The sequence below is a fragment of the Phalacrocorax carbo genome, chromosome 2, assembly GCF_963921805.1.
Source record: "Phalacrocorax carbo chromosome 2, bPhaCar2.1, whole genome shotgun sequence".
Lineage (NCBI taxonomy): Eukaryota > Metazoa > Chordata > Aves > Suliformes > Phalacrocoracidae > Phalacrocorax > Phalacrocorax carbo.
Window position 1 is genome coordinate 38,157,527 of NC_087514.1, and position 21,686 is coordinate 38,179,212.

Genomic DNA, 21,686 nt, shown 5'->3' on the forward strand with positions numbered 1-21,686 from the left:
CAGCTGTAGGTTGTTAGAGCACTGCTATAAGATTTGCTTGCTACCACGGATGCCACAGGGCTCCAGCACTGAGAACGGTACTCGGCTGATTAATGGGATTTGCTAAGCTTTGCCAGTGGGCTGAGGCTTTCAAAGTAGCCCCTTCACCATCTTCCATGCCTTCTCCCAGTAGAAGAGCCAAAGTCCTCGTGTCAAATTCAGCATGAATAGCCCAAGCCATAACTCAGTTGTAACCACATCTTGAACTTTGAAAACACGAAGTTACTGCTTTGCCAGTTGGAGTTTTGGGAGGGCAGCCAACATACTGCAGGGTGGTTTTGATGGAGTTACAGCAAAGAAATCAGAGTCCAGCCAAAAATGAACGCTCCTTAATTTGAAGGAAAAGTGATTACCAGGCAAATAGGTGATATTTTCAAAAGTTTCAGTTCAGAGTATTAAGCCTTTTTTCATTTACCTGGGTGGAAACAAAAACCTTACCATCTAATAAGAGCTCTGGCTTTTTCATTTAGCAGAGCTCCCCAAAAGTGGATTATGTTTCTTTTCTTGGTAGTATAAGGGAATCCCAAACCCTACTGCATTAATTCTGTGCTCAAATAATGTTTTTCAAGTCACCCTTTTTCTTCTGCCTTTGTTGGTCCTTTAGATGACACAAACAATACTACACCGTATTTTCTGATTTTTGATTTGCCTATTGAATTGCTGGGGGAAAATGCAGACATTGGTTCAGTAATCAGAATAATTCTGTGGAACATCATTGTCTCAGGAAGTTCACTTTTTGGACACTTGATAGTAAACAAGCTGTTTTCTCCAAAAGTTACAAAATTCTCCAAAGTGAATGAAACTGTAATGCATTTTAATTCATGTTGTGACCAGAATTTCCCAACCTCAGCCCACATCTCTACACAAATATTTATTATCTAGCCATAAAATGAATTTACTAAATTAAATAAGAAACTCCATACTCCATTTTACAAACATTTATCTGTAAATTAAGTCATATTGGTAACAGATAACAGTTTCTGAGCCTACAGAAGTCCAAAGCACTATTTGAAGTAGTAAGATGATCTATTTAAAGGGGGTCATTTTTTGTGTTTTAAATCATTAAGAAAGATTTTCAACCTTTTGTTTAAAAAAAAAAAAAAAAAAAAAAAAGGAAGAGCTCTTAGGTGTGCCAGTGACTACAGTACCTCACATCATATTGCAATCACATTACATTTTATGCTGCCCTTTTGGGATATCAATCACAGGACCCATAAGCAAAGAGTCAGTAAAGAAAAGAGTCTTCCAGGCATGAGACATCTGGTGCTTTGGCAGCCTGCGCAGACGTTATATTGCCAGCTTTAAATCGAGCCTTTGAGTTCGCCACATGCTTTAACTGATGATGGGCTGTCTGGACTGCCATGTGTTCCTGGTTGCGGTAGCTTTAACATTGAATGTTTAGGCTTATTCTCTCTCTCGAGGATCTCCACATGGGTAAAGCTTCACACTGAGCCCTAGTATTTAGGGCTTACAGCATCACTCTTCTAAGCCTCTAAATATGCATTTCTAATCGGTTTTCTAAAGATTGGGACAAATTTACAGTACTCCAGGAATTATGATCTTGAATATTTCTGTGCGTCACCCACAGTTCTACACTTGCAGCCATTCAAAAGAAGCAATTAGAAGATTTCCCAACCACAAGACCATCAAAACATCCATTGACTGATCAGAAGCTTCTTGGTCGCTTACTTTACCAAGCTGAGTCTGACGCATATATAGTTTTTCTAGCTTGGTGTCAGGCTCAGTTATCAGAAATCTATTACTAGAGGAATTCAGCTGGAGGAATTGTGCTTGTCAGTTATAAATATGAGGTCTAGGATCAAACTGGGCATGTCATCTGAAGCATAGATTGTAAATAGTCCCATTTATGTGTATCTTGATTTAAGGTATTCTGCAAAGAAGCCCCTTACTTTTTGTAGAAGTAGAGGAAGCTGCTGTTAGGGAGAAAAAGAATTCTGATACTTATCGCTTGGATATTAAACCCTAATAAAAACACAGCATTGTTTAGTAGGAGCATCAGTAGATTCCAGATGAAGGGAGCTAGGAAGCAGAGGCATTGAGATACTTCATCCTTAATCTATTCCATCTATGTATTGAGTACAACATCCTAGTATTCTTGCCCCTACATCTGACACTTCAAGCATATATATGACACACCGACTCTGCTGAATGGTCTAGGGCCATCGTTCCATCAGGCCTTGTGGAGTGATGGAGCCAGTTATATTCATCCTGATCTTAAGAATTAGTTGGTTGTTTTTGTTTTCTGCTCAAATTATGCAATCAAGAGAATACTTAGTCATCTGAAACGTCATGGAAAATGGCTTTCCACTGTGAACCTTTGTACTCAAACCCAGCAGATAAATAGCCTAATGCTTTTGTTTTCCTTTGCTCATAATTTTTTGAACTTCTTTTAGAGTCTGCACAAACTATTTGAATACTATTAAGTCAGCGATGACTGGGAAAGTGGAGGAGCATCAGGCCAGAGGATTGCACTTAGCACTCCTCTCTGGCTCTGTGTTCTATTTATTGCAAGGTCACTGACTTCTGCACCCCAGAAAATTATTAAATGCCAGTATGTTATGCTGAGTGACAGTCAAGTGTTTTCATACAAATGCCTTCTAACCTCTACAGATAGACCTTCCCCAACTGTGTTTTCTATAAAGATGTAAAACTTTCTGTCTTTATGCCAGTCCCTCTGACTGTCTGCCCACCTCTTCATGTCCAGGTTCCCATTTTCTATTTCCTTAGTTCTGTTGCTGCTGAGCCCTGCCTCCATCTTCTGCAGTGTCCTCCCTGCTCTTGTGATAAGGATGCTCCCACTTCTCTTCCAATTTAGTATTCATTTAGAAATTGCTACTGCCCCCAAACATTAGGCCAGTGATAGGAACACAATGGATTATGAATCTTTCATAGTCTGATATCAAAAGCATAAACATTGTAGTGGGGTATTATTAAGTATGCTATTAAACTGATTTGAAAACCCTTAAAATAGTTTCACTTATAATATTGGTATCAAAGGGAGTGTAAATAAAAGGGCTTCTGCTTCTTCACTGTGAACAGTGGGACAGGGGAAGTCAGCAGCTAGCCTGCTCTTTAGAGGATGCCCAAAGGCAAGTTTTAAGTGTTGCTCATTCAGTGTGAGCATTAAGGAGACTTACAGCATCAGGAATCTCTTTATATCCAAAGTGACAGCAAAAGGCAAGCTAGCAGCCATCCTGCTCTGCTCCCTAAAACAGCCACAGACCCAGTGTATTTCTGTATTTTGCTGTATTTGTATGGTCATGTGTGATAGCACGGTCATTTACAACAGTAATAACACAGCACGAGGATGCTACTTACTGCTGCAGCAAACTGTATCAAGCTCTAGCAGATTACCAGGCTTCCTGTGGACAAATAGCACCCAAATAGTCACCCACCTGGGGAATTAGGCATCCGTTCACTTCATCTACTGAACTGATAGTCTCTGTTTTACACAGTTCATTCTCTTGGCAATTGACCTTCAGAATAAATATGAAATGCGAACCTCAGAGCATATACAGAGCCTCCAAAATCTATCAAATCACTTAGTAAGATCCATCACTTTTGGCTCAGACAAAGTATTTCCTAATTTAAAGCCGACATTTATATGTTACTCAAAAATAGCTAAACATGAATACTGAAAAGAAGAAAGAAGCTAGAAGCATCAGAATTAGTAGTAAAACTTTTTACAGCACTTAATTTTAAAAGTTAGGCTAATGGCATGAGATTCTAAAATCTGTAAGAACAGAGAATTTATGGTTTTGCAAAAGACCTTTAGAAAGCTATGTTCATGCATAGCTAGATCATTAAACTATTTTATGGACAAGTTTTGAAGAAGAGTGCTTCGGTTTCATTGGCACTTGCTTAAAACTGTAATATTTCACGTAAGAGTCTAATGTGGAACTGAGAAAGCTTATTTTACACATTTAAGTAAGTACCGACTTTGATAGCATTCAGATCTCAACACTTGTGTAACATAGTGCCCCTGTGGGCAGAAAACATCTGTCAAGTAGAGCTGGTAAAAACAAAAGTTACTCTGGGTGTTTTTGATGAAATTGGCCTTCAACAGAATAGAAATTCTGTGAGAGATTTTCTGTGCTTTCACTGACCCCAAAAAAAGAGGCAGCAGAGGTCTTTAAAAGATATTTTGATAAAAATTTTCTGGAAACTAAATAGATTGACTGCCGCCTTATTATTTCTCTGGAACTAAATAAATTTCCTGAGTAGTTATTGGCAAACCAGGATTTAACTCAGTTATGACAAAGTCAGAGGGTGAAAATTCTCTCGCCAGAAGGCAGGATGACTTGTAGCTCATGTGTTAATGACGTGGATTTGAGTGGGGAAAAAAAAAACATTTTCCACAAGCAGTAATGTAGGATATACATCCACACTCTCAAACACAGTGGCAAAAATGCCTTTCAGTAGTTACACTGTCTTTGGTAAATTTAAAGTATGAATTTTGGTTAAGCAAAGACCAACTGAAAAGTCTTGGCATATTGAGTCAGAACAGCCATCCTTTCAGGTTATGTCTATGTTGGCAAGTAGTGCTATGTAGACGTGCCGATGAGACTGGACCAGCTGGTGCTGAGGACCAGAACTTCTCCACACTATATGAATCTTGTTGGGTTTTGCTTTGGACTGGCAGATCTGATCCCACAGGCTGGCACTAATTGTGTTAGTAATTATCCAGATCACTTCAAATCACTGACCTTGGAGCTTAGAAACCAGCCGGCTGAGTAACTACTGAAGCAGTTCAGGATCTTTCACACCATTCCTTTCGTTAGCTGAGGACCGAGGCGAGTCATATTTAGTGAACAATATTTGTCCTTCAGTAATAAATTATTTCTGGTGGAAGCAAAATGTTTGCCTGTGTGCACCTGGCCCACCCATCTGAGTGGACTTTGGAGAGATGCCCCATCAGCCTTGGCCTTGGTAGCAGGTCTTGCGTGGCTGGGGAGAGCCGCATGGTCCGCTCAGGTCAGCGGCTGTGGCCACCCCGCGGTGCCCGCCTGGTACTGGCTCACTGGGTACTCTCTGCCCTCTCAGCTCCTGCTGTGAGGCAGCTGTGCATCACCACAAACCAGCCCCATATACATTAGCTATGTATACACCACACCCAACACAAAAATAGCAAAGCATGAACTCTCAGCACCCATCTTTTCCTTGAATTCACTTGCAAAAGGTGTCTTTTGAACTCCTCCTTCAGGGAAACTGAGACATCAGTAACAAGAAATACAAATTCTCTAATAATAAAAGTGGTTAATACCAGGCTTTCACTTTTGAAGTTACTATAAATGGAGTCGTATTACCATGAGCAGGCTTAAGAAGCACAGGGCAAGTCTCAACAGCCCTGGAGAGGGACAGAGGCTGGGCTGAAGGTTTAAGAGAAGATGCAAACTTGTCTGGCGTTGGCAGCTTCCCTTGTAGTAAATTGAGCACAACTGTTCTCAGCTTCTTGCCTGAGGGCAGAGGGGGGAAAACCTCTCCTTATGCACCGCAAGGTGTTTTTCTCCACATTACTTCAGTTGTAGGTTTTACTGAAAAAAAGTTAACAGATTCAGTGAGGGCAATTCAAAGCGCTTCAGCACTGCACTGCTGTTCCTCGTGCAGGCGGCACTGTGCAACTGAGCCTCCGGCTGGCTGTCACCTACCGCCGGTACGTCCTGCTGACTCTGGGCTATAAGGCTGGACCAAAATAAAGCACTCTCCTTGAGGTGCTTTGATAAAGATAACCACCTTTTGACCCCTGCTAAGATTCAGAGAATCTCAAAGTAATTTTATATTGCGTATGCCTTCCAGAGGCACACCAGGAGGTATTTAAGGACAGTAAAGTACTTGGGCATTAAGGAAAGGAAAAGGGAAGTGTCCTACTCTAGGCACCATGGCAGAAACAGTTGCTGGAGGCAGGTTACAGGCTCTGGTGGGGGCAAGTAGGATTACTGTGGATATCTGAGGCTCCTGCAGCGTGGTCCTTCGTACAGCAATGCTGGGCACTTCACTAGATCTGTAGCATCGTGGTCATTCATTTAATACTTATTTGTACATTCAGTCATTCACTATGTGTTTCTTAATGTCCAAGACTACCCCTTGAACTAAAATGCTACCTTAGAGTTTTCTGTTTACAAAAAAACCCACAAAAATTCACTTTTCTCCTTTTTCTTACATGTTTTTCAGCAGTTCCTTACTGTTGTGCTGAAGCTGCCTTACCCAGCTTCTACTTAACATCATTTTGATGTGAACATTTTATTCTGCTACTTCCTTGCATTGTTCACTTTTACTGTGCACTATTTCCCAGCTGAGTGGCATTTAAAAGTTTGGAAATCTACTGCTAAAAATATTTTATTAATATTTAATATTTTTACTATTTTTTAATGTTAATATTTATTTTGGCTCTATTTACAATATTAATACTATTTAATAACATCATATTTGCTGTTCCTATAAAAAGATAATAAAAAGCAGATGATCTAACATCCTTCTGTAATTTATTTTCCTGTACAGCTTGCAAAGGTTTGTCCTTACCAGAAAGGAATTTAGAAAAGACTAGCTTGACTTTTCACCATTTCCACAAAATCTAAATGCTAAATGTGGCAGATGAGCTAAATGTGAACAATGAGGTCTAAAAGTAGACTCTTTTGCTCTGGCAAATTGGCAGATCTGAACAGCTTTATTGTAGCACTCACTACAAGCAGTTCATGCCTGTATTAACAGACCATATAAAATACGTCATTTCAATGTTAAGCACAGCTATATGGATCTGTTAGGAACAGGCTACAGAGTAATTTGCATTAGTCCGACATTCATAGTATAGCCTAACCATCACTGATCGCTACAGCCTCTTTTATGAGAAGTCAGAATACTGTTACTCATTATTTCGTGGAGACTGCATTAGTATGAATGATTCCCAATGCTAGAGCCCCTTTCTGCTACAGAGGAAGAGGACAGCCTGTGAGAACTTTCAAACTAAAACTGAACAGTGAAAAAAAAAAAGAATCCTTAAAATGCACTGTACTTAGGACATTCCTGTGATGTAGTAAACTCCCTTCACTATGTCATTAAGATCAGTCACCTAAACAGGAGTTTTCACATGCTGCCTGATTTATATCTGTGCTATTCTGGGCTGCTGAGTCTTTCTGTTGGATCTAAAATAGAAAAGTTTTCATTTTCTTTCCATGCAGAATGGGAAAGTTTCTGGAATCTCCTATCATTTCGCACTCATTTGTCGTCATTTTCAAATGGTGTTTTGGGTATAGACTATTATTCCAATGTGCATCAGCTCAGTAAGCCTTCTGGTATCATGGGGAGACCCTTGTTGTTAGCAGCTTTGTTGGATATTACATCTAACTCACCCTACAATCAGGGTATTTTTAAACAGAAGAAAAAAAATGAAAGCAATCAGGATGGAAAGTGTTGCTGTGAGGGCTGTCTTGCAGAAAGATTTATTTGCTGATGCAAGGTAGGTATCTTTTAAATGATACCAATAAAGAACTTACAAACTACAGGGCAATAAACATCCTACAATGAACATTTTGCCCTAACATCTGCACATCACAGATACCAGCAGATAGGAAAACTCAAGACCAGATCCTGAGTTTATGCAAGCAGGTGTAACATCATTGACTTGAATAAAACAAGGTATCTTAACACCAACAAAAAAGAAAAGAACACCACATTCTTTTGGAAGATGTTTTAAGAAGCAGTTTATTATTTAAATATGCAATATAAATCTTTCTCCTTACAGTCATAAACACAGATTGCCAAGAAGTTAAATATCAGCCTTGAAACACAACTACAAGATGCAGACTGCGTTTATTCCTCGGTGAAGTATTTTACCTCACTTTGGTTAGGTAGATAACCTCACCAAGACCTATTCAATGGTTCATTGCCTGTTACTCCTTATTTGTCACTCTTATTTTAAAGATATAGATTTATGTTTTGCCTATGAGGAACAGGAATAAAAGCCATTCTCAGCTGATTCAAGGAAGCATGTCAGAATGTGCAGAGTGGTTAGGCCAGTGTGCAAAGCTCAAAATAAAATGCTCAAAGCAATCATATCCCTGGAATCAGGGAACAGCAACTTTGGGTTCCTTAAAGGGAAGAAAAAGGCAATAAAATAGGTAGCCTAAGGTAAAGCCGCCCGAGGAAAAGAGTATAAAATAGCTTAAATATATTGTGCTCTATACTGTATTGGTTCTTCCGCAAATATTTCACTGTGCAGATGATGGAGAGAGGACTTCCAGAGGATGATGCATATCTTTAGCAGTCTGAACAGTCTTGAGATGCCCATCTCTCATTATTCAATTGTATTTTCAATCGTATTGAAATTATAACAAGCTAGGCAGGTACAGTTAGGCTGAACATCTTAACCACAAGCAGACTTACCACTTTTTTGCTTAGAGAAATCTTATAATGGCATCCTCTGAGGTCAGGATATCAGCAAACTCAGAGGCACAGAAGTTTTTGTAGTATTCCAAGTCGTCCTGCCCAAACAACGGCTAATACAATAAAGAAGTAAATCCCAAGCTTTTACCTCCATAATTATGCAACATGTATCTCCAATATTCCCTCAAGTTAGAAGTGATTTTGCAGAGAACTGACACAGCATTAATCTAGTGGAGAAAAATTATTTCTCAAGCAGCTTATGAAAATGGCAAAATATAATTGCCTTAATGGCTGGTGCAGCTGCCTTACAGGAACTGTCTTCAGAGAATAAATAATTTCATTGCCACTAAAATATTTATTTCCCTCCCCAAGACTTCAGTTTGATTTTGGTTTTTAAATAGTATTCTGCATTTGCTGTGCTTGGGTTTTCTTCAGCACTATAGGTTCCATTTTCCAGTGACAGGATAGCAGGTCAGTTTTGTGTAAGATGCTCAGAACCGGTTTATGCCATGAGGAAAAAGAAGAAAATAATTAGTTTTAGAAAATCCAGATCAAAGAAGAGTCAGATTGCGTATATGCATATCAAGACTAAGTTCAAAGATTCAGACCCATCAAATTATGCACAGCTATCTTGTTTATGTGTGACTACGTTATACATTTCCTTCCCATTCGTTGCCCACTGTTAAGTGAGACTGCAAACTTGCGAACTACTATAAACATGTTTAAATTTAGCATCCTGAAGTCTTTTTTATCGAGACACATAGTTAAGTATGTGCAAGAACTGTGATGTATGTATTACAACATCATTAGTGCTTAAGACTGTCTTACGTGCCTGCACAGGGCCTCTCACAAGAAAATACTAAATACCACTTGAAGAAATGCACTGCCCAGAGAAGCAGCTGCAATCACATCATGAGCAGAGCATTCCTGGGTCACCTTTCATTTTCTGGGGAGCCTAGCCAGGCTGTAATTCTTCCCCACCATTTACTCTATTACTTACCAGTTTTGTTTGGGTTTTTTTTTTAAGCTTTCACTTTTGGCACTGAAAAACAAAACAGGCTGGATCCAGCTGAATTAATAATAAAATTTATGGCAGCCCATCTTAACAAGTAACTGGCCAGCACAAATGTCAGTCCTGCTCATCACAATGTTTCATGGGTAGTCTACCCCTGAGAAACCTTGGGCCAGGTTGGAACCTAAATTTATGGCTATAAAAATGCACGAGAAGGATGAAATGTAGTATCCTGATGGGCTAGACAAAGGCATTGGGAGTCTTGCACAGCCTTTATGAAGGGAGCCCCATGCCCAACAAAGTGGGTCTGGACCCCAACTCCTAAATACAGCTGACCTCAGGCTTTCCATGGTTGCATCTAAATGGCCCTTACTGATACTTAAAATCACTTTACTTTTAAGATTTAAAACAAAACAAACAAAAAAAAAAACCACAAAAAACCCAAAACCAAACAAAAAAGCCACAAAACAAAACACAAAACCAAACCAGCAATAAAAGCCCCACTTTCCCCCTTCCCTAAAAAATAACCAAACAAAATCCAGTATGTTATCAAAGCAAAGGCACTTTTACATGGCTATTGTGCTGATTCTCACAGCCTATGAAATAAGTAATGAAAAAGAAATTTATTATGACCACATTAAACACACTTTTTGGCTATTGTTTTTTTAACAACATATATTTTCTGTCTTTATCCTCATTTATATACACTATATATTGCCATGGTTTAGCCCCAGTCAGCAACCAAGCACCATGCAGCTGCTCACTCACTCCCCCCTGGTGGGATGGGGGAGAGAATCAGAAAAGTGAGGAAACTCGTGGGTTGAGATAAAGACAGTTTAACACAGAAGGCAAAAGCCGCACACGCAAGCAAATCAAAACAAGGAGTTCATTCACTACTTCCCACTGGCAGGCGGGCGTTCAGCCATCTCCAGGAAAGCAGGGCTCCATCACGCATAATGGTTACTTGGGAAGTCAAACATCATCGCTCCCAACATCCCCCCCTCCCTTCCTTCTTCTTCCCTCAGCTTTATATGCTGAGCATGATGTCATGTGATATGGAGTATGCCTTTGGTGGGTTGGGGTCAGCTGTCCCAGCTGTGTCCCCTCCCAGCTTCTTGTGCACCCAGCAGAGCATGGGGAGCTGAAAAACTCCTTGACTAGTGTGAGCACTACTTAGCAACAACTAAAACATCTCCACGTTATCAACACTGTTCTCATACTAAATCCAAAACACAGCACTATACCAGCTACAGTGAAGAAAAATACCTCTACACCATCTAAAACCATTACATATATGCTTTTGACAAAATATTGATAGCAGTGCTGCAAGCAGTCATCTCGATAGCTGCTGGCCAGTGAGCAGTGAGTGTGGCAGGGGGGACTGCCTGCGCGCACCCGGGCTGGCAGCACTGGCTCTCCGGGGTGGCCAGTTATCATGTAACTCCTATGGTACGATAAACAAATGGGATAAGGTATAAAAGGGTGTAAAACCCATATTGACAAACAAAAAGGCTCACGCAATAAGTTACAAAGCCAGGAACTGTATGTATAAGCAAAAAGACTATATGCATCCATAAAGCTGTGTGGAGCAGCTGGGTAAGTGTTTTCTTGTTTGTGGGCTGAAAATGTCCCACCAAGGAAGGCTTCTAAACCTTGCCTATAAATTCATCACCATGGAAAAGTGGTCCTCAAGAAAGGACATGCTGTGAGTCATGAGGTTTCTCTTTGTAGTATTACATCTGGTTCCAAAGTGTTGTTTCGAACTCTCATGTTAAAATATATCTGACCTTTATCTGAAAATTATAAAAATGTGAACATTAAAAATCTGTTATAATTAGTAAAATATCACTTTGTACTGCAGGCACATGCATACTTAATTTGCCATCACAGGTAATCGGATTGATAAAAGTAAGGAAAGATGGTTCAGTAAATACATTGCAATTTGAAGTATACATGGTGCAGAATTGGAGCTGCACTTTTCAGTGTATAATTCTCTGAAGCTCACTATTTCTGTGACACGACTGATTAGAAGCTAAAAAATTTTTGTTACAATTACTTCTTTCTCCTCCTGACTCACACATTTGGTTTCCATGTTCACTGAAAATGCGGTTAAGCGTTCTTATTTTCATATCCACTTCAAAAAATGTTTTTGAAAGTTGATTTGAAGAAAACCCATTACGTAATTAAACATCCAAAAACATTTCCGAATTTTTCAGAACATTTTGTTGCACAAAACCTGACAATGCTAAATGAAAACCACATTTGGTGGGATTTGTGTATATTGGTTCCCCAGTGATGTAGGTTTCTTCTGGTGCAGGCATAGATTCCCATCAGCGATGTGCACCTTGCATCCCTTGGCAGGGAAACAATGGCTGAACGCAGTGCCGTGCGGTCGCTTGGGATTCAGCTTGAAGCTGAGATACATCCAGGTAGTGCGTTAAACTGGGAAATACTCCCAGGTATAGCTGTAGCTCTTGCAGAAAGCTTGACTTACTGCTAGGTTTGTCTCATCGGTCTCCTTATTCAAGGCTGTTGGTAGAGAGCAAAAATGACACTGTGTACCAGGGATCATGGAAACCAACTCTCCAGAATTTTTAATTCAAAGGGTCTGTCTCTCATCTCTGCTTTATATATATTTTATCCACTCCTTTCCTGCAGTATCATTTTCAGCTGCTGGGAAGATATTCTACCATACAAACTGTTCAGGGACAAATTTTCAAATATGTTTCATCTCGGTCTAGGTGTGCAAGGTCTCCCCTTGCTGAGGGACTCTCCTCATCCCCGTTGTCAGAGACACTCTACCTGGGCACAAAGTTTTGCCGTCTCAGGTCAGCATCATCACCTTGTTCATGTCCCTGTGGGGAAAATAAGAGGGGTCCCTGTGAGACTCTCGGTCATGTGCTGTTGTAGGATTTAGCAGTTAACATCACGTGTAATTGTTCCTGGGCTCAGTGCTTGCAGATTTACAATTTCTTTGAAATAGCATACAGAGTTAATGAACAGTTCAGCACCCAGGCCTCTATTACCCTTATGTGAAACACAGGAATAACTGATTGTCCTGCCATGGAAAAAAAAGCCTATTGTTTTTTTCTTGCTTAACCTAGCGAGAAGAGGTAAACCCCTTGAAAGCAATGAAATTACACCAGCCTACAAAGTAACACCAGCAAAAAGAGAAGTAGACCCAGGATTTTCCTTACCACACTCTGTAAATTTTGTATGTTCCCCAGCTTTGAAATCTATGGATCCTGTCCTCCTGCAAAACTGTGGAGAGGCATGTCGTGTTTGCCCTTTATTTGTATCGTGACATTAAAGCTGTGCTTTCCATGAATTGGAATACAAAATCATTCTGTTGAAGCAAACTAGGTAATAAGTCATGACAGAATAGTTTTGGGAAACTTAACATGCTACAGACATCTCAATGCACCAGTATTTCACGCCGTAACATTTTTTTAGTCCATAAATATTTTCATCCTTCTTGCTGTAACTTGCATAAATGAATAAATACACAGAAAACACTAATGATAAGTCCTAAATTAAAACTAAGCTCACCATCTTGACATTTACTTTTTAAAATATGTATGAGACAATTCCTCTGATCTCTTTTTTATACACTTCTAAACTCACACGCTTACCAGTTATTTGTGTTTCTGTGCCAAGTACAGCAATGAGTACAGACTTCCTTCTGCTAATGCTGAAAGCCTTTATACATTCATGAGAGCTTGAGGATCAAAGTCTTAAAATAAGCTCAAGAGATTGCTAATCAGGAATAACCAAATATTTCCAGACTTTGTCCCATTCAGCAACAAGAATTTCTTCATGCTTTTGTCCCTCATTCTCTGTGCCTTGAGTTATCATTACCCGCAAAAATACAAAGGGGTTTTCTTTATCCCCAAATTATTTTCTCAGGTCATTTGTGCAAGGAAGCTTCTAGCCATGTATTAGAAAAACTTGATGGACTTAATGACTGAATTAAAAGAACTCGGATGAAATTCAGTAGTTCAAATTTAAGGAACATACATACAGGAATTTCTTCTGTTGGACCAGGGAGGAAAAAATCCAGTAATGTAGTAAGCCATAGGATGACTGTGAGCTCCAGCATGTTAGGACCATAAAATAGACTTTTCAAAGGAGTAACAAAGTTTACACAGCACTTTTGGACCATGTTCAAAAGCAGAAAAGCAGGAACAGGTACAGAGAAGAGCTACAAGAGTATCTGATGACATGATCTCCAGATATGTCATCAACCAAAATTATGCTGTTACTCTGAAATGACTTCTCCAAAGATAGGAATAATTTTGAATTGAATTCATTACAGACGACGAGAGGAGCTAGAGAAGACCTGCTCATCACAAGAACTTCCTCTTTGCTGTTGAAGGAAACTGCATAATAAATTTAGCATGGTTCTTATGACACTGCTATAGAGATTGTGTTTAAAATAATAAATGAAAAAAGAAAGATAATTAAAAATTTAAGTGAAGAGCGTGACTCATGAAAATAAAAGTAACTGGTTCTTCCCTTCTGTTTTCAAAGATAGAAGTATTGTCTGGTCCTTGAGAAAACGTCATCAAGGCAGATAAATTGTATACCCCATTCAGTGGTTGTCACACAGTTGGAAATGTGCAGGTATTTGACTGAAACGTTCCCTTCTTCAGTTGCGGCAGGTCAAGTAAACACATAACTCAGAAAAATGAAGCCCACATAGTTTGTGTTCTGTAAGTTAAGGATTTTCTATGAACTCCAAACATTCTAAAGGAAGATTTTAGACCTTAGTCTGTGCGAAGTTATTTATTAGTATCAGAAAAAAATAGTTTTTTCACTTACTTCTGGGTGTATGAGAGTTTTGATATAAACACTTTTAAAAATAGTATATGGTAAATAATTATTACCATGTTTTTTTCATGGTAAAATATTAGGGTTTAGTATGCAGTGGTGACAACTTACACAATTTTATCAGAAAACCACCAGTGTTTAAAAGTCTCTTTAAAGACTGTAGAAGACTGCTTTCACTGAAAATGTAGCACTTCATATTTTCCAGGTTTGTAGCTTGCCTGAACAGCAAAGAATGGTGTTTATTTCCAACTTTGAGCACATTTCGCAGTTTCATAGCTGCCTCCAAAGCAAGAGAGCGTGGACATCTCTTATTTTGACTCTTTGCTGTTTGTTACATTACAAATATCAATTCATTGTCTCTGGAAAAAGCATAAAAGGAAGGAAGTTTAGCACCTACTAATTTTTCACTTAACCTTGAAAAGTAAGGATCCTCTACACACCCTTTTTGCATACAGACAAGACTTTGGCAAATTATATATGTTATGAGGAGACTTGTATGGAAAAAGCTCAAGATGTGGAAAATATTACAGTATTTGAAAAAAAGCTTTTGTAGGATATTGAAAAAGTAAAAAATTGAAAAAAGGATCCAAAGGAGTAGCACCAAATAATAAAGCATCACTATTAAATTTAAAAGACATAAGCTGTAGCTTAACATTGCTTACCTTCGTTGTGCAGATTAGTCTAGATTTTTTCAGTCTCAAACAGCTTTCCTAGAAAAGCCGAAGCCCTCTCCACGTGGTGTGATGGTACTTTGGCTTTAATAAAAGTAAAGTTGTCAAGGAATAGCGAGGTTTAAACTTCTGAGAAAGGATGTAGTTTTCAGGTGACCAGGCAGAAATGCTGATTTTTATTTCCCCACCATGAGTGAACCATGAGCATTATAAGACCTGCTTGGCAACTGAAGCCTCTGTCCAGTTTCATGCAGGGGAAAATATAACCATTTGAACAAATAAAGTGCTCTTCTGCCTCTTGCATGTGTGTCTGCAATAGAAAACAGGGTCTGAAGAAGCCTGGTCCATTTTTCAGCATCGTACACGTCTGAGTATATCTGCTTCTCTCTAATAAGATCAAAGGCCAGCAGAGGAAACTAAGAGCCGCATGGCAAGTCAGACCTATGGACTGTTGGAGGTCTGATATCTTTCTAGGCTTAGAGATGATCTTTTACAGTGCTTGTGACACCATTGAAGTCTATCGGGTAAATGCATAATGTTTCAATACTTAAGAGTTGTATAATTTTGTTCTTTAGCTTCTGTGAAATGTGTATTTACTGCTTTCCATCTGTGGTCCCTGCATTGCTCCCATTACTGTAGCCATCTGGAAGCTTAAAAGTCATGAATGTATTTATTGTCTCGATACCCCCAATTTTAAGAGATGCTATCATGCCCATTTATAGGGGTGGGGGGCTGAGCCATATTTACGCTGTCAGCTAAGTAAAGCTCTAAGCCTAAGCTCATCCGTCACGCTTTGCAGGCAAGTGTGCACTCAGCTACAGAGTCAGGCTGAATGCCACACTTTTACAAGCACTTGTGCTTCAGGCACACCCACTGGGACAGAGCCCAGGCTCCTGCTCAGGCCATTGGAACGGATGGGGCAGAGAGGCACCAAACAAGCCGGTCCACCAGCAAATACTCAGTGTGCGGTTTTTACAACTGAATGACAGGCAGCAACCTGGATATAAAGCATATGGAGCTCAGTATAAGAAACCTTCTGCCAATTCTGCATTTGACTTGACTTGTAGATGACCAGTGATGGTTTGCTCAAGTCTTAAAGGACATTGGAGCACAAAAAATCTAATGTAGACCTCTAGCACTGAACCATTTGCCCCTTCAGCCTTCTGCTCTTGCTATCTAAATTCTGTAACAACCCTCTTTCGGACTTGGTGTTCTTTCTTTGATTTCACTGAGATCAAGAGCAAATCTGCTCTGTGGAGTCCCAAGACACTTAATTTGGAAATAGTTGCTGCAGTTGTCTGAAAAAGTATATGGGGCTTAGAATGAACTGAAGCAATTTTGAAGGTCAGAAAAGCATATGAACTTCTGTGTGGACTTTTAGCATCGAGGAGGACTGGGGCTGCAGGCACATGCAGGCTGTGGACTAGACCCTGGCCTGAGGTTAAGCTAACTGATCAGGACATGGATAAACTATGGCACATGATACAAGAAATTGCTGGGTATGACAGTGTGAGAAGCTGACAAAAATTTCAGATAGTACTCTGAAGGCTATCTGGATCATGCAGGAGGTAAAGGAGGGGTTATGTGAGAAATGGCTGAATTTCACAGGTAATTGAAGGGGAGTACCGGGGACATCTGGGGGGCAACAATACCTAGGTAGCCCTATCAGTAATACCATTTGAGGCCGGGATTACCTAGAAATACCAAATTTGTGTACAGATGTAGGAAAGCTGGGACCAATTGAGATAAATTAGGCTTGAGTTGTTTATTTGCAAGGAGATGGAGAGAGAAAGCAAGGTACAAGCATGATAAAAGGGAGGATCAAAACAGGAAAAGGGATAAAAATATACGCAACTGTTGTAATAATGTCTGTCCAGGGGCACTGGCTGGGCAGCCCCGTGCTTGATTGCCACAACCTAATCACGATGGTAAACTAAGCTTGTCTGGCCACACCACACAAGCCCAACATGCCTCTGCAGTCAGGAGAAGAGGGAGGATGGGGGTAAGCCTTCCTGTTTGGGCAGGGGAGCACCCAGACTGACAGATAAGCATCTTGGTACTGCCAGACCCATGCCAGGCCTGACAGCATCACCATCTACTCATCACTTCCATACAAAGCACAGAGCAACTCACTGGAGAAATATATGAGCCATGGAAATAAAGGAGCAGATGGGGTTATAGCAGAAGCTTCTTTCAATAATCTCTGTTACTGGAATGATGATGGTCCTTTCTTTAAAAGTAGCTGTGCTTGATGTAATATGTCATTGGAAGGATTATATCCAAGCTAAACAGTCATCAGCTGTTTCATGCAAACATGTTATTACAATGCAGTTTTTAGGAAGTGAATTCAAATGAGAGTACATGCTTTTTCATTTAAGCAGACTAGTACAGCCTCTCCCATGGGTCAAAATGGGCATCTCCCAAGTTTTTGCATACCTTAGTACTGCATGGTTAGCACTCCTTGTCATCTACTTTCTTACTTTGGCCTGTTTGTTTCTCCTAAGTGTGTATTTGTCTTGTTACTTATTTTCTGCCCTGAGTAACTGCCTTCTTTCTCCCTTCTGTTTGCATACAACTGGATGATCCATGGTGAAGCAAGATGGTATTGATTGCCCTACACACACTTTTATTCTTGAGACAGAGACATTCACTGAAACAACTGGTTCCCACTTTCTGTGTTTGAGCTGGATGGCTGTATGTGCAACGTTCACAAGCCATTGGAGGCCAGCGTTGCTTGGAAAGGCATTGTTCCTTAGTTGGAATGAAAACTGAAATTTCTGCAGACATTAACCTTTCCAGACCATCTGTCTCTTGAATGAAGCTGTTTAAAGGAAGAGTGCTAGTAATATAGCATTGTTTTAGTCCCTAAAGTTTTCTGCTTAGGTAAAGTAGGAAGCCCTTTTTGCACCTGAAGAACATCTATGAAACTCAGATATCCCATGCCTGAGAATTAGCGGGCAACTTGCATATAAATTCAGTTTTCAGAGAAGTCGTCTGTGCTATGCTGATAAATACATTGCAATACATATTTTGCCTCCTCGGCATTTCTGCCTACACTACCCAGGCAAATGTTTTTCATTCAAAATTATAGATTAGGTGGCTCTTCCTTATACCAGGAATAACATCAGGGTTTCTGCCATAATAACTAAAAGGCAGAAAATATATGCAATGCTATCTAGAAAATACAAACGGTGCTCTCTTCTGATTGCATCAGCATCTGCTGTAATATAGAAAACCATAAAGAAGGGCTCAGGGAGTTTTGTAAAATTCCCTTTCCAGATGTCTTCATCAGGTCTCAGGAGGGAGCCTAACTTTATTTAAGTAAGTAGTTTTTGTAACAGCATTGACTTCCCAGTTGAAACTCTTCATCCCAGTAATGAAGAGAGATATAGAAATGAATGTTTGAGTATTTCTTAACATTTTGACTAGCAGAAGAGTTCAGCAGAGAAAAGGGAATGAATCTGTGATTTTCATCACAAATGATATCTGATGGCATATCGGGAGTTGATGAGAGGCTTTCATGCTGTAGCTTTTTTCAGATGTGCCTTTAAGTGTGTAGCTAGTTCCCAAGTCTTAATGAACCACTTAAGTGCAGCAGCTATGGAAGCTTGTTCTCATGAGCTATAATCCCTCCTCTACCTTTAGGAATGGATGCTTGTAAGTCGGGGTTTATTTTCTTTCTGATTTTTTCTATAGGCATTTGATTTATGACATATCATTCCTCAAACTGTGTTTAAAATCCTTGTAAAGCCTTTGTAAACATTCCTTTATTGGATTCCATGAGAGAGGAGAGAGCTGATTAAAGTTCATATTAGTCAGGAAAATAAAACAATAAGAAGGATTTTCCTGAAGGAAATGAGGAATTTACATCAATGCAATTCATGCCATTTGACTTCAGCAGGAAAGTTTCATGAGAGAGAACTACTAATTCCATCAGTAAAGAAGTGGTATATGTGCTGCAGAATGGTTTCATTTAATCCATCTGGTCTGTCCATAGATGAGTACTATGAAGTAAATGGAAAAAAAAGTAAATTAAAAGAGCCAAAGAAATAAACCAATAGGTTTTAGTCCCCACTGGCATCAGGGAATATCACCCTTGCCAGGCCCATGTAACATATTCTGTGTTTCAAAAGCAGCTGTATCATTTTTCATGCTGTTCTTGAAAATATAAGGAGGTAATGAAGGAAGAAAAAAGTCATTGCATGTCAGTGCTAGCCAACAACTGTTAACCCGTTTTGCTCAGACACAAGGCTGTCTCTGGGGACACCAGTAGTCTGGCTTCTACTCTTTGCTCACCACTCTCATCTGGTCAGTTCATTTCATAAAGCTTGTGTATTGCTCTTTCAAAGGCTTTCAACTCTGTTAACACAAAATTCAAATGATCTCATTAATTCCTAGCTTTAAATTCCATTAGCCTAGTTGCTAGGGGTAAATTGAAACTTTGATCTGGTGGATGTAAAGTTCTATATTGATTTCTACAAAATATATCCCATCTTGCTGTTTGTTTAGGAATCTAAAAAAAATAGACTTTACAGAAAATGTTTAGAGACATTATGGTTAGAAAAATAACCTTGCCTGCATACATCAACAGAGTCTGACATAAGTCTGCAGGTAACACAACTTTCCCTAGATGTATACACGATCATTTACTTCTTTCTCCTCAACAGATAGACATGAGGGATGGCAGGTGACCTCACCACGGGGTGATTCTGAGTGTTTGGGGTACAGCTGACATTTATCAGTCACATTAGTCCATGATCTGGTAGATTCTGTTGTTGGTTCTTAAATACTGGGTAGGCTGTTGGATTTCTACCCCAAATTCAATGGGTATTCAATAGTGTTTAAGGTAATTGATTTCTTTAGTGTTAAATGTAACTAAGGATGCTGTAAAGCTAAAAAATAACCTTAGGACTATGTTCTTTACTGGTAGATATCAGGACTAAAGCCGGATTTGGTATCTGTGCTTTTTTGAAGAATGTATAATGATTATCCACCGGCTGGCTAGCCTACAGAAGTGGGTGTTAGCAGATAGCTCTCCGGAATTCAGTGTATTCCTGAATCTTGCATGTACAAGAGAGGAAAGTGCCTTGTCATAATGGCTTAACTGTCTTTTCATAAAATACTAACACTACCAGGTATGCTAAACTGCTTGCTATGGGCTCTGTAGCAGCAGACCCAGCCACAGCTTGAGGTATTTCCCAACAATGTGTCAAGTGATCAATCTGTCACAGCACCAATATTTTCCTCTTTAAGACAGGTCTTTCATCACATTGGAAATGACAGAGTTACTGAGCTAATCCAAGACAGTTTAGAGTGATGTGTATTAATTCGAGGCAGTACCTAAGTGATATCTGTTCCTTCGAAATTCCATTACAGCTGCATAACACATGCTTAGCTACTTATTTCATTAAAATCTGGTTTTTATATGCTGGTTGTCCCAGTCCTTCCAGAAAGGCCAATGAATCTTTATTAGTTACTTCACCTTCACATGTCCTGGGCAATCATTACTTCTTTTTACCCATTTCCTTCTTAACAGCTATTTAATGCTCTGAAAGAAATGAGTAATGGGAAATAATATTACTGTTACATGTATGATAAATTAAAAGCATCTATTTTCTTTGAAAAGATGCAGCAGTTGTAGCACTCTAAGAGGCTTATTCCTTTCTGTGTAAGTTCCTATACAGAAGGTTAAACTTGGCCTGGAAGCATAGTAATTTCCCCTAAAAATTTAGAGCTGCCAAATTATAACAATAGTGCTTTCAGAAATCTTCCTTCTTAGGCGTAGACCATTTGTCAAGTAAGGTCAACAGCAGCCAAGCAGAATGGACTGAAATCCACATCTCAGTACATCAGTGTTATTGCAGCCATAACCTAGAGTCTCACCAGACCAAAAACTTTAAGGCCATTAAACTGTTGGAAGACTTAGAAGTTTTATGGCTTGGGACCTATCCACAGGGAAAGCTCAGCAGGGGTGAGAACCAAAACTGAAGAGCTCAGACAGAAAGAAGGATCAGAGACTAATCAAGGGGAGTGCATGTTGACTGGAGAGAAAAGACTAAAGAAGAATGGGGGAACGGAAAATGGCTGCCAGAAAGAGGTGTAGTAAGCCATTTCACAATTCAGTATTTATTAAACCCAACAACCAATGCATTCTTCTGAACCACTTACTGGCGATATTTAATGCTTATCTATATATGCATTAAGGACTCTTGCAACAACGATGAGTCCTACCAGAGCTGTAGCTGCTGTACCCCAGAGGCAAGGGCTGGTGCCTGCTTGCTGAGAACAGCAGCGGCTTGGGAGCCTTCCTAAAGCAGTGAGACCAGTAAATGCACACTGACCAGTGTTGCTTCTAGTTGGCCAAATATCTTCTCAGCAGACTCAGAAGCTTCAGGAAAGTAGGAGAGTTCACAATATATTTAAGGGTCAAACTTCTCCCAAGGTCAAGGGAAATTCTACTGCATAAAAATCCCAGATAATGAGGAAGCTGGAGATAAAGAAATTTTTTAAAAGGGGGTTATGGCTAGTGGACGGAACTGTAGAAATAAAGACATGCATGACCTTCAAGGTCTCTTGGAAGAGAAGTATTGAGTACCAACGGTACAAATTCAAGAACTCAAAATGTAGGAAAATGCTGGAATTAGCGTTGCCTGCACATATTTATTTCAGCCCTCTTGTGTATGGATTATGATGATGATGATGTCTTAGTTATATGATCGGTCCCTATATTTTCT

General features: G+C 39.6%; 1 protein-coding gene across 3 annotated transcripts in view; it reads left to right on the forward strand.

Annotated features, from left to right (window-relative positions):
* The window catches only part of CPA6 (carboxypeptidase A6), an 85,215-nt gene that overhangs the window by 15,649 nt on the left and 47,880 nt on the right, over positions 1–21,686 (forward strand). The gene's annotated exons all lie outside the window — the stretch shown is intronic.